Genomic DNA, 12,259 nt, shown 5'->3' with positions numbered 1-12,259 from the left:
TTTCACCACCCTCCTTTTAAAACTGAGTCTCTTTCCTTCCTTCCCCTAGACTCTCATCTTTGTCCACGCGCGTCTGATGCGGGTGGAGAGTCCGACTGTGTCTCTCCAGAGGCCGCCCTTTGCTCTGGGGCCGGGCTCAGGGCGGTTACGACTTAGGCGTCCACAGCCCAGACCAAGGGGGTGTGGCGCAAATCGGGAACAACAACGTGGAGGGCGGAAGCACGGCCCTCGCAATGGCTGGACTACTGAGGCCGCGGGGCGGGGCCACTCCGCCTAGCCACAACCGCGCTCGCCGCTAGGGCGGGACCCGGGCTGGCACTCCCAACGGTGGCTTCTTGGGTTAAGAGTTTGGGGCAGCCTGGGGTTACAGTTAACAAATTAGACCTTTGAGGTCAGCCCAGCTGGCTCAGTGGTAAACCCACCTGCCAGTGCAGGAGACCCGAGTTGAATCCCTGGGTTGGGAACGATTCCCTGGAGAAGGGATTGGCAACCCTCTTCAGTATTGTCTGGGAAATCCCACTGACCGAAGAGCCTGGTGGGCTACATTTCATTGAGTCGCAAAAAGAGTCGGAGACGACTTAGCCACTAAACAACAAAATACTCCAATTCTCTCATTTTGCAGTTAAGGAAACAGGTCCAGAGATGAGGAAGTACTTGTCTAAGGCCACTCAGTAGTCCAGTTGCTCCTTGCCGGGTAGGAGGAGCATTTATCTCCAGACCGCACAGATAACTCTTCTAAACACAGTTCTGGGTCAGGGCCCCCAGTTAGAAAACAGTGGTGGAGGAGTATCAAACTGCCCATGTGGGAAAGGGGAGTCTGACCACTTAACACTGTTAGACACATATAAAGCTGGTACAGGTGATGCTTGCTGGCTTCGTGCCTTTCATTTGAGGGCATAATGCATTCCAGGGAAAGAAAGCCTGCACAGACTGGAAATTGAGAACCTAGTGAACAGGAGGAAAAGGGTTGTTTGCCCCACCAGGTTACAGAGGGCTCTTATCTTTCCACAGTTACTGCCCCAGCATCTGTAGCTGAGCAGAGAGAGGCCATCACATACAAGTGACTGGGTGGCACTGGCTTTATTTATGACGAAGTTGAAAAGCAACAGGGGATCAGGGCATTAGAGAACAGTCGAGTTCATCTTCGCAGGATGAATGCTTCTTTCCTTACAAGGCTTGATCAGTGAACATTGCTTCTTTTAAGGTATCTGCCACCTAAGACTCGTGTGTGTGTGTGTGTGTGTGTGTACGCGCGCGCGCTTCAGTCGCACGTGGCTCTTTGCGACCCCAAGGACGCAGGAGCCTGCCAGTCTCCTCTATCCATGATTCTCCAGGCAAGAATACTGGAGTAGCTGCCATGCCCTCCAGGGGATCTTCCCAACCCAGGGATCGAACCCAGTATTGCAGGCTGATTCTCACCCACTGGGGGGATATATTATATGTGTGTGTGTATACATATATATATATAGAGAGAGAGACATATAAATATATGTGTGTGTATATATATATATATATATAGGCTTCCCAGGTGGCTCAGTTCTGGCCTAGAGAATCCCATGGACAGAGAAGCCTAGCAGGCTACAGTCCAGGAGAGCAGAAACTCAGACACAACTGAAGCAACTTAGCATGGACACACATATACGTATACATGAAATAGTCTAATATATATCTAAGTGACGTGAGATAATGTTGTTTGCCAAGTTCTCATTTTGTTAGGGGCTAGCACTGTACCATTCTGCCCAGTGGCCCAGGATGTTCAGAGAGCTACCTCCAACTGTACCCTTCTGCCTTCCTCAAGCGGTCATGACATTCTTACAGCCCTGAAGTCTCTTCTGGCGGCTTAACTCCAATTCTTCTGACTCATCAGGGACCCAACTCTGTCACATCACAAAGACAACCCTCTGAAAAGTAATGTTCTGAAGACAGCTTTGCCTTCAGGGGTGGGGAAGCAGAAAGTAAAAGTGGGGTGAACATAGAATTCAAATGCCAACCTCTCCCTTGTCCCCAATAACCCATCTGGTCCAGAGATTAGTGGAGATGCTCACTGTTTAAAACAAACAGCTTTCCTGGCTTCACATGATCATCTGTTTATTTGGGTCATGTGGGGACAGCAGCCAGGGGATGTTAGGCAAAAGCGAAGGTTTAGAAAGGAGGCTTTTCCTGGGCTTGTTGCTGCTTGCAGGAGCCTGAAAACGGCCAGACAGGGTTTCTCATCAACCAAGGTTACTCTAGTTGGGGAATGGACAGTGGCGGGCGGGGGGGGGGGGGGGGATACCATTTAGGTAGTAAGGGGGAGGGTAAAAGGAGAGGAATGAATAGGGCTGTTTAATGTTTTAGCCCAACTTCCTGTTGCAAGAGGGTGGAACTCAGGTAGAAGCTGGCCATTGTTGTATTCATTCAGGGGAAAGTCTTTTTGATGTTTCAGCAGAAAGGTTAGCATGTTTTGGGTGTAAGCCAAAGCCCAGCCATTTCCAAAAAGTTGCTCCTAAATGGCTTCCAGTGCTTAGTATCTTTGGGGCAGGAGGAAACCTGGCCCATCCGTCATTGTGTAATTCTCATCAGAGGATTTCTGTTTCCACGCTTCCTCCTGAAGACTTTTGCACCCCAGTGCCCAGTTTGGCCCCCTTGATTTTTCTCTTTTGGCCAGGCTGCTCAGCTTGCGGGATCTTAAGTTCCTCAACCAGGGATCAAACCTGGGTCCGTGACAGTGAAAGCGCCAGTCCTTACCACTGACGTGCATGATGCTAAGCCATTTCAGTTGTGTCTGACTGTGCAACCCCATGGACTGTAGCCCGCCAGGCTCCTCTGTTCATGGGATGGATTCTCCTGGCAAGAATACTGGAGTGGATTGCCATGTCCACTTCCAGGGAATCTTTCCGACCCAGGAACTGAACCTGTGTCTCACGTCTCTTGCATTGGCAGTAGATTCTTTACCACTAGCACCACCTGGGAAGCCCCCTTACCACTGGACCACCAGGGAATTCCCAACCCGCTCAATTTTTTTAATATGTGGAGCTATGACATTCCTTAATGAGACAATCTCCCATCGCCCCACCATTCATCCCAACAAAGCTCTACATATATACACAAATCTAAGATATAGATTTGATATAGATACACACAAATCTAAGAACTATGAAGATCAGTTCTCTGATCCTACAAAGCAGAAAAGGATTAAGATAGGGGAAAAGGTGTGAAGCCAAAGTACAAATATACCAGGTCCCAAGTCGCATATGCCCTAACCCTTCAGGCCTGACTTCTCAAACTATGCGTGTCGTCTTAGGAGAGCTTTTCACCTACTACAGTTAAAACAAGAGCAAATGGAGAAAGTCAGCTGTGCAATGAAGAGGGAAAGACAAGACTAAGTACACTCAGGGACACACTGCAAGATGTTCACAGATCCTGTGTGTCAAACATGTGCCAGACACTGGGCTCTCCTTGTAGCCAAGGCCAGGGGACCTTTGGTAAGCCAGAGTGGGATAAAAGGTCAGAGTTGAACTCAATCCCACAGTGATACATGGAAAAAGTAAAGCTTTGCTCTTTCCCACCATGCTGGACGTAGCACAAGAAATCCTAGGACCATAAAAGCATCTGTGAGGGTACTGATCTACCTATTTTAGAAAGTTAGGTTCCCAGATAATCATACTTTTCTGATACGTGAATTAAGTGGATTTAAGGCTGGGTTAGCAAACTGAACCTGATACCTGATGAGATCAGTCTGAATGATGATGAGCAGGATTCCAAATTACTTTCTTAGAGGTGTATCCTATAGGGCATGCATTCAGTTGCAGTAAAGTGGGCTCCCCAGTGCTGGAAGTTTTTTTTTTTGTTTTGTTTTTTTGTTTTTTTTTTTTTTTTTAATTTATTTATTTATTTTTAATTTTTACTTTACAATTCTGTATTGGTTTTGGCATAGATTGACATGAATCCACCACAGGTGTACATGGAAGTTTTCACCTAAATCCTCATCTGCCTTCCTCTATTCCTGGTGAGCTGTCAAAGGACCTCTCCTAAACCTAACAAACAGACACAGTCAAGTTTAACCTTCCCATTCACCGACTTCCTCTTCATTGGCTCACATGATGTTAGAGCTAGAAGAGTTGTGATCACCTAAATCAATCTCCCAAGTGGTGTTTTATCCAAGGTCACAATGCTGCTTAGTGTCAGCTGGGGTGAGGAGTGGTTTGGTTCTCTATGTGGGACAGCCCAGCATAGGGAAGAGGGTCCGAAAACCTCCCAGCAATAGCTGATGATGGGGAGCTGCCTGAAGACAGAAAGAATCATTGACTTTGCTTAGCAGGTGAGTGAGAAGGCAAGGAGAGAATTAAACTTAGGATCCAAGGGCTCAGATGACCTCCGGGGATGCTGTAACTGCCTCAGGCTGCTCTGAGGAATGAAGAGCTAGCCTGGGTTGGCACTGTCTGGCCTGAAAAGGTGACTGGGGGAAAGGGGCAGATTTTTATCCAGACAGACGCCCTGGGTGTGGACACTGAGTAATAAGGAAAGAAATGCAGTTCACAAGCAAATAGGGAGGAGCCACACACACCAAGCTTTCCTGAGAAACCAAACTGGCTGGCAAGCAAGCTATGCAGCTCGAGAGGCGGGGGCTGTGAGTGACTAGGAAAGGAGGAGGCTGACCAGAGTGGAAAGACAGATGGGAAAGGTCGAGGACTTTGGCTGCTCCTTTGAAGCAAGAAAAAAAGAGGCAGCTTCATGAGAGTAAGTTAATTCAGGTCATGGGAGTGAGACTGGGCAAAGTTATTAGTAAAGACAGGCGGAGTTTTTGCCATGTGTGTCAAGAGCCAGCTGGACCCGAAGGCTCCTCCCAGGGCAGAGGGGCTGGAATCTAATCAGTGCCTCACACAAAGGACTCTGGGTCTAGGTCTCAGCCAATCCCAGCTCATAGGTAAACGCAAGGCTGCAGATCAAGTCTTTAAAACCCAAGGTATCAGCTGCCTGCACTAGTGACTGGTGCCCCTCAAGCCAGAAGAGGGTGTGAGGCCTGCAGCAGTGGCCTCTTACTGGCTGGACCACCCTGTTCCAGGGTGCAGCTCCATGCCCACCACAGGATTTCTTACCAAGGGCCCAGGGCCCATCAGGAGAGTCTACATGGGGCAGTGCTGGGGACACCCTACACTCTCCAGGAGCCATGTTCCAGCCAGTGACTCCTCCCACTTTGAGGATGGAGGCTGGGATAGGACAGACTCAACCTGTTCCCCAGCCCCCAGCCCGCTTGAGTCCGGGTTCCCATCAGACACCTCACAGGGCAGGCAGGGCTAGAGCTCACCAGCCATCTCTCAGAAGAGTTACTCTGTGGTAACTCTAAACCATTCACTAAACACAGTTAGGTCCTTAAAACTTCCACCACACACCAACATAAACGCAAAGTGTTAAATACAAAACAAAATGTCAAAGGAGCCAAATAAAATATAGGCAAACATTTTTTGGCTCCAAGGGTGGTGAAAGAGGTATCTACCCATAAAGGCAAAGAGAATATGAAAGGAACAGTTTGACACACTTGATTATATAAACTTTTCTAAAAGCTCCTTGACTGTAAAAACAAAACCACCATAAACAAAAGGAAAAGGTAAATGACAAAACGGAGGAAAATGCTGGCAAGCTGTGCCTCCGCAATGTCAGTAACAAAATGAACACCTGGGTAGAGAAGAGAACATAGGACGTGATTTAAGATTCATGAAACACAAACTATATGAACATAAATATATACAGGAAGATGTTTGGCCTTGCAAATACCATAATAAAACAATGAAAATATTCTTGCTGATCAGTTGATAAAGGATTTTTAAAAATTAGCCTTCTGGTGCTACCAAATGTGTGGCAAAGACAAGAAATGGTAAAGGAGAACAGCTTTTTCAGTGAGCAAATTGGTAATATATGGAAAAGCCGTTAAAAGCACATTCTCTCTTCTGCTTCAGTAATTCTTACACAAATTTATCCTAAAGCAGGAAGAACACACACAAACATTTCTGTACAAAGATATTCACTAAAGCATGTACAAATGTGAAAACCAGAAAATCTCGATTTCCAATAAGGAACAACTGGTTTCATGAAGTGCCGCTCACAATATGGCATGTGAAGAAAACAGGATATAAACCAAAATATTACTGGTGCTTGTCTTCGGGCAGTGCAACCTCTGGTAACTTTTATTTTCACAAGTTTTATGACACACAGGTTAATTTTATAACAAGAAAAAATTTATCACAACATATTGCTGAATGAAAACATTTATAAAACAGTAACACAGACCGTTGAGTCTACATTTGCTGCTTAAAAATATATATGTATATAAAAATACTAAGATAACAAAATGTAAAACAACTCCATTTGAGTAGTGGAATTGTAAACTTTTATCCTTCTTTTCTAAATATCTTCTAATGAAAACATCACTTTTGTAAAATGAAATTCTGTTAAGGGGGTAAGTTCTGGCATGCTTGACCAGCAAGAGCCTCACACGAGTCTTGACCTCAACTAACTTGACCTGGGGTGCTGGGTCTACTTCCCATCCTAGTTTTCCTTCCTGTTTCTTCACTCTTCTCCCCAACCCCTCCCCAACCTGCTGTTCCTGCTGCTTAATTCTGAAACCCCCCAGAAACGGTTCAGGCTACCCTCCCAGTCCAGGTGAGAGACACAGAAGGCCACTAAGGTGGTGGCACCAGGGTTGGAAGAAGAGGCTGGGCTGGAATTGGGAAGATCTTTCTCAGGTGGAAGATTTTTAGACCCTAGTGGTGAAGGAGAGGGAGGAGCAGAGACTTCTAATTTGGACAACGGGCTGGATGTGGTGGAGAGTACAGGAGACGCAGGTGCAGATCAGTTGAGTTAGCACAGCCATGGTCCTGGGGGTGATGTCCAACAGGAGGTGAGGCATGTGGAGGGTGAAAGTTCAGGAAAGGCCTAGATTTGTGTGTGAAGAATGCAGGAGTGAGCAGTATAAAGTCACAGAGTGGGTTGTCCACGAGTGAAAGAAAAGCACAAACCAGGCCCATGGCTACTGGAATCTTCAGGATTCTCCCCGTTAAGAGGTGAGAACTCTTTAAGAGGTGGGAGGCAGCAACCAGACTTCAGTGGCTGAAACAAACGAGTTAGGAGAGTGGAGGCAACAAATATTTAGGTAAGTTCTAGCAGCTGGTGGTAGGAGAGGCTACAAACTGACGGTCGACCAGGTTTCTGTAGAATACTGAATTCGTTGTGAAGATTTACCGTCAAGTAAACTCCTAAGTTTGGATTTCCGGCTTTCCTCAAGAAATAAGATCCAGCATCACTGGGCAGCTACTTCTGCTCGGCAGTAACCAGCAGGCATCAAACACAAGTTACTTGATAGCAGCAGTGCTCCACCAGCAGGAGTGGGAGCTCCAGCCCTTCTTGTCTGGCCCCTGGGGTAGAAGATGAGGAAATACTTTCCTTTGGGAATGAAAGTGTCCATTAATAAAACAGAGGCCAGCGTTTGCTCCAGAAGCCCCACATCTGTCCCTCTGAAGGCAAACCCTGGGACAAAGAGACTTCAATTAGGGATCCTGACCAGACTGGCAACGCCCACTTCCCAGCAAGAGACATGGAGCCACTGGCATCACACAGGGGGGCAGGTTACCCACTGTCCCAGGCTCAGCGGTGCTCGCAGGGCAGCTTCCCCTGGGGGCAGGCTGGCTGCTGGAGCTGGCCAAGGCTCCCCCAGCTGGGAATTTCTTGGCTCCGTTTCCTCCACTCTCAGTCACACTCCTTGAATTCCCACCAGATGGCAGGCAGCCTTTCCTTTTCTCCAGATTCACACGGTCCATTCCCTTACCTGGGGAAGACGACTTGCTATTTTTTATGATGACTGTTACCCTTCTGTAGCAAGATCTGAAAGTCTACCAGTTTTGCTTTCCGTAAGTGAAATATTTGATGCTGCCTAAAATTAAAAAAAAAATCCTTCTTCCCCTTATTATACAATTATGCGTTGTCAAAGAGTCATTAGCTAATTATCAGTTATTTTACATTGATTCCGATCCAAAGTGTGCTTGCACTAGACTGTGGCTTCACTATCGACTTAATTATCTGTACTACTGCCAAATACAAAATTCTATAAAGACTTGGTAGTGTAAGTTAAGAACTAATTATAAGCAATTTCGTTTTATTAAAGCTTGCTCACTGATCAAAGGCTGGAAAATAATATGACCTTCAAATGCTCAATGGCAGAGTTGGTTAAGACTTGATTTTCTCTTCCCTGTGTCATATCGTCAAAGCTTCCTTCCCTAAAGATGGGTCCACGGAGCCCAGGAGTCTGTTTCCATCCTAAGTGTAGAACTCGTGATGAACTGGTATGAAACCCCTGTCTCCTATCTCTGGACCTGAGGTCAAGTCCCTGTAAACAACCTTAGGGCATGTCATTTAAGGCATTTCTGAGCTGCCACTTCTTTACAAAGCACACAGGGACTCCACGCCTCTTTGTGGGTTTAAGTCAGACAACTGACATAGAGGACTGATAATCAGTATTGGTTGCCTGTTTATCTTCCCACTACACAGAAGTCTGGATTTCTGCTCTCGGTCAGAGTGGCAGTCTATACTTGCACTGACACACTTGAGGTCTTAGCTTTTTCACCTGAGTCTCTTGATAGAAGATGTTCTGACCAGAAAGTGAAAACTCAAGAGAGACTAAGAAGCAATGAGCCTACCCCTTGTTTATGGACTCTTCCAAGGGGCTTTAGTATTCCTCTCACTTAACTGCTGTTATGACTCTTGGAAGTGAGAATCCAGCACCTTTTGCATGACGAAGTCAAGCCTCAGTGAGAATGACTGACCCGGTAAGTGGAACTGGAATGTAGACTCGGGTCTGATGAACTGTGAAGTCTGTGACCTTCTCTGTTTTCCAGGCCCCTGTACTTTCTGGTCCACTATGCCTTATCTCAGTTCCCTGGCTCCTAATCAGCACCTGTGATCCCCCGCTTCCCTGAAGACAGCCTGGAGTCCCCAGTGGTTCTGCCAGGCTGAGAGAGGAGCAGAGAAAAGGCTGCACCTCAGAGACCATTCAGAGGTACAAGGCCTTCAGTCACAACATGGTCCCCTGGAGTAAAAGCAGAGCCTCCAAAAGGCAGCATTAGCCGTTCCAACCAGCAATTAAAAAAATAAACTGCTGTTTTAGTCATTTGGGTGAGTCACAGCAGAGGATCTGAATGTCTCTGCAGAGCAGAGCAGGAACCCTCTGGTATGTGTGTGAGGTCCCACTGCTCGCAGGGTGAGCCCCCCGCAGCCTTCCTTAATACGGTGCTGGCACAAGAACCAAGGGGTTTGTACCCGGAAGCATCAGATGGTTCAAGACCATCAACGCCCTGCTCCAGGAGGCAGAGGCCAATCCATCCTCACTAGTAAGCCTCCTCTGGGTTTTTATTGGGCTTAATGCCCATTCAGCAAACTGATTCTCCTGAGTGCCAACTTCTCCAAGAGATGTGGCTGTGAAAGTGTTGCACCTTTGAGACTTCCCTTCTGTCAGAGCACTCCTTAGGAATGCTGAAAGCAGCTTCTTTCTTAAGGCTCTATTATTCTTCCTGCAACACAAATAGTAGTTTTGGAAAACTTACTATGTAAAATCATGAAACATCCCCCTCCGGTACCCCCAACTAGAGACCAATAAAAAGTTGATCCAAAGGACTAACACAACCTGGGTCTATTTTAGAGTAGTAAGACAGGTGGAAAGAAAAAATTTTTTTAAATCATGTGGGACCATAAAGAAACATAAAAAGGTTGAAAACTTATGCCCAGCCCACAGGGTGGTGAGTTTTTTCTTCTTTCTTTCATCTCTCTAAGTTTTTTAACATAAAAACATACTTGCTTACATAAAAATATTTATCTGAGTAGTGACTGGCTATTTCAAGAAAATACCAAGGACAAAATTTTATCCACGCCCACCGTGAAGCTGATGAAAAAAAAAAAAAGCCACATACGCCCTCGTGTGGCCGCAGCTGAAAACACCTGGATTTAAGTAAGAAGGAGGGGCTTCTTTTAGGAGGCCTAGAATTTTCTAAAGGCCTTTGCATCTTTTCCACCCCTTTTTACTACACGTCAGAGCTTAGAAGCTGGTGTACTCATATGGTAAGCTTTGACAGGTTTCATGTTTTTAAAAATACATACTAAAATTTTAAGTATATATCACCCCCACACTCCCTTAAGACTAGCTGAAACTCCACCACAGAGACACAGACGCTGTGAGGACAAGCAGCGATGCTCTGGTGTGTGAACAGCTGGGCAAGGATGTGGGGTGAAGGAACCCACTGCTGGAAGCAAAACAGATTCCAAAGAACAAAAGCAGCTTATTCCCCTCCTTGGAAAACAAGTCCTGCTTCTGTTCCCACTTTGGTTATCAAGAGATCAGACACCCAGGCCAGGGACCAGAACAGAATTTAAGATAATACCACAAAGACTGAATTTCATACCAATCCATCAACAGGAACTTGACCTCCAGACACTTAGGCAGTTATCACTCAACATTATGACACACAGGTCAGTAATCTATTTCTTAAAAAAAAAAAAAAAATTTCATCTTCCCCTTTTATCAGAGGTATAGGCTACCCCATATCACACAATTATAAAGTATATGTGTAAGGGAAAGGATTTTTAAATGTTTTTTAAAAATGTTTCAATGTTCTCTCATTAGATAGAAATAAACTATTCTTCTCAGAGAAGGAACTGAAGACACACCAATGCGAAAACGGCACTCACACTTCCAGCAGTGGAAGGCTCTCTCGCCACATGCTTCTTAAATTCTAAGAGCATTAGCTTAAACTATAAAACACCTTCGACTGCACCAAGCCTCAAACCTGGGGCACCGAACATACACAGACATAAGACACCTCTTTTGTGCTTCCAGGTCCACAGAGGATTCTCTGGGAATCTCTTAAGTACTAGACTTAACAAAGGCTAATACTGTGGCTGAAATACATTGTGAGCAAGTGAGGAGGATAAATAATACACTCCTGTGACAACACGGAGGAAAAAAGCATGAAGTGAATATACAGAGTGAACACAACCAAAGTTGAACCCCACACACTCACACACCCCATCTACAGAGACAGATTAGTGACTGGAAGAAAACAGTGAAATGCCAACAGTGGCTATGCTCCCGAAGGCTGAGACGAGGGGTGACTGAAGCTGTTTCCTCCGTTCATCTTTCCAAATCCTTAATGAGCATGTATTACTCCTTTACAGTGAAACAAACATGCAGACAGTGACGGCTTTACTGAGTGAAGAGTTGTTACCTAACTCACTTATCCTAAAATTTGACCAAGATAGAAACTAGGCTTGGGTCCAGCATAAGACTCCAGTGTGTCATGAGAGGTGAGGAGAGCAGGATGGTGTGGATGGATGGAGGAGATGGCTGGCCCACCGGAATCCAAGGCCCTGTGCTGAACCTTGGACTCTGTGGGACCCTGGGCATTAAGTTCCCTTTTCCTGTCAAAGGCTAACCAGCATAGCGGTTCCTAATCCCCAGTGAGTCAATAGCTCCTCTCTCTAAGTTGGGGACCCTTCTCTCCAGGAAAAAACCCAAACATGTCCACAGAGCCTTTGGAAATAACCCAGGAGGCTCTGGGTTCTCCAGAGGTCCATGGACCAGCTTAGAACACGGGTTGGTTCGTATGTTCTCTTCGGCAGCTCTGTCTCCACTGCCACGGGGAGGTATGATATGGTCCTATTTCTGTTTCCAGTATCTTTGCTGAAGGACTGGTCTAGCTGCTGCTAAAGTATGCAAAGGTCATCAGTTTTATGCCCCAACCAACAGTCACCTTTCAAAAGTGTGGCTTAACTACTCCGCCGCAGTCTTCTTTGCAGACAGTGAGAAACAATGGCACCATACTCAAAATTTTAAGGATAAATAGAACCCTTGGCTGCTGGTATAAAATCAAGCAGTGAAAGTCAAGCACAGAAGAGGGTAACCGAGACACCAAGAGGACAAAAGAGAGACTCCTTTCCCAGAGGTATTCCTGCTGAGCCCTGGCAGCACAATTAGGAAACATGTTTTAAGAACAGTTACCCTGGCCTCAGAGTTCTCCAATGGTAACAGGTAAACACAGAAGGGATTACAAACGAATTCCCGTGCCCAAACCATCTTTGATTAGCGATAACTTATCTGCCAATAAATGAAACTTTCTTAAGCAACTTACTACATGTAAGTTTATCTTGCTCCATTTCTCATTTCCATCACCAATCACTTATCCATTCAAAGCCAAAACAGTATCTTCCCCAACCTCAGGATTCAAACAGGACTGACAGT

The sequence above is a fragment of the Oryx dammah genome, unplaced genomic scaffold (assembly GCF_014754425.2).
Source record: "Oryx dammah isolate SB20612 unplaced genomic scaffold, SCBI_Odam_1.1 HiC_scaffold_8, whole genome shotgun sequence".
Classification (NCBI taxonomy): Eukaryota; Metazoa; Chordata; class Mammalia; order Artiodactyla; family Bovidae; genus Oryx; species Oryx dammah.
Note: the sequence above shows the minus strand (reverse complement) of the source record.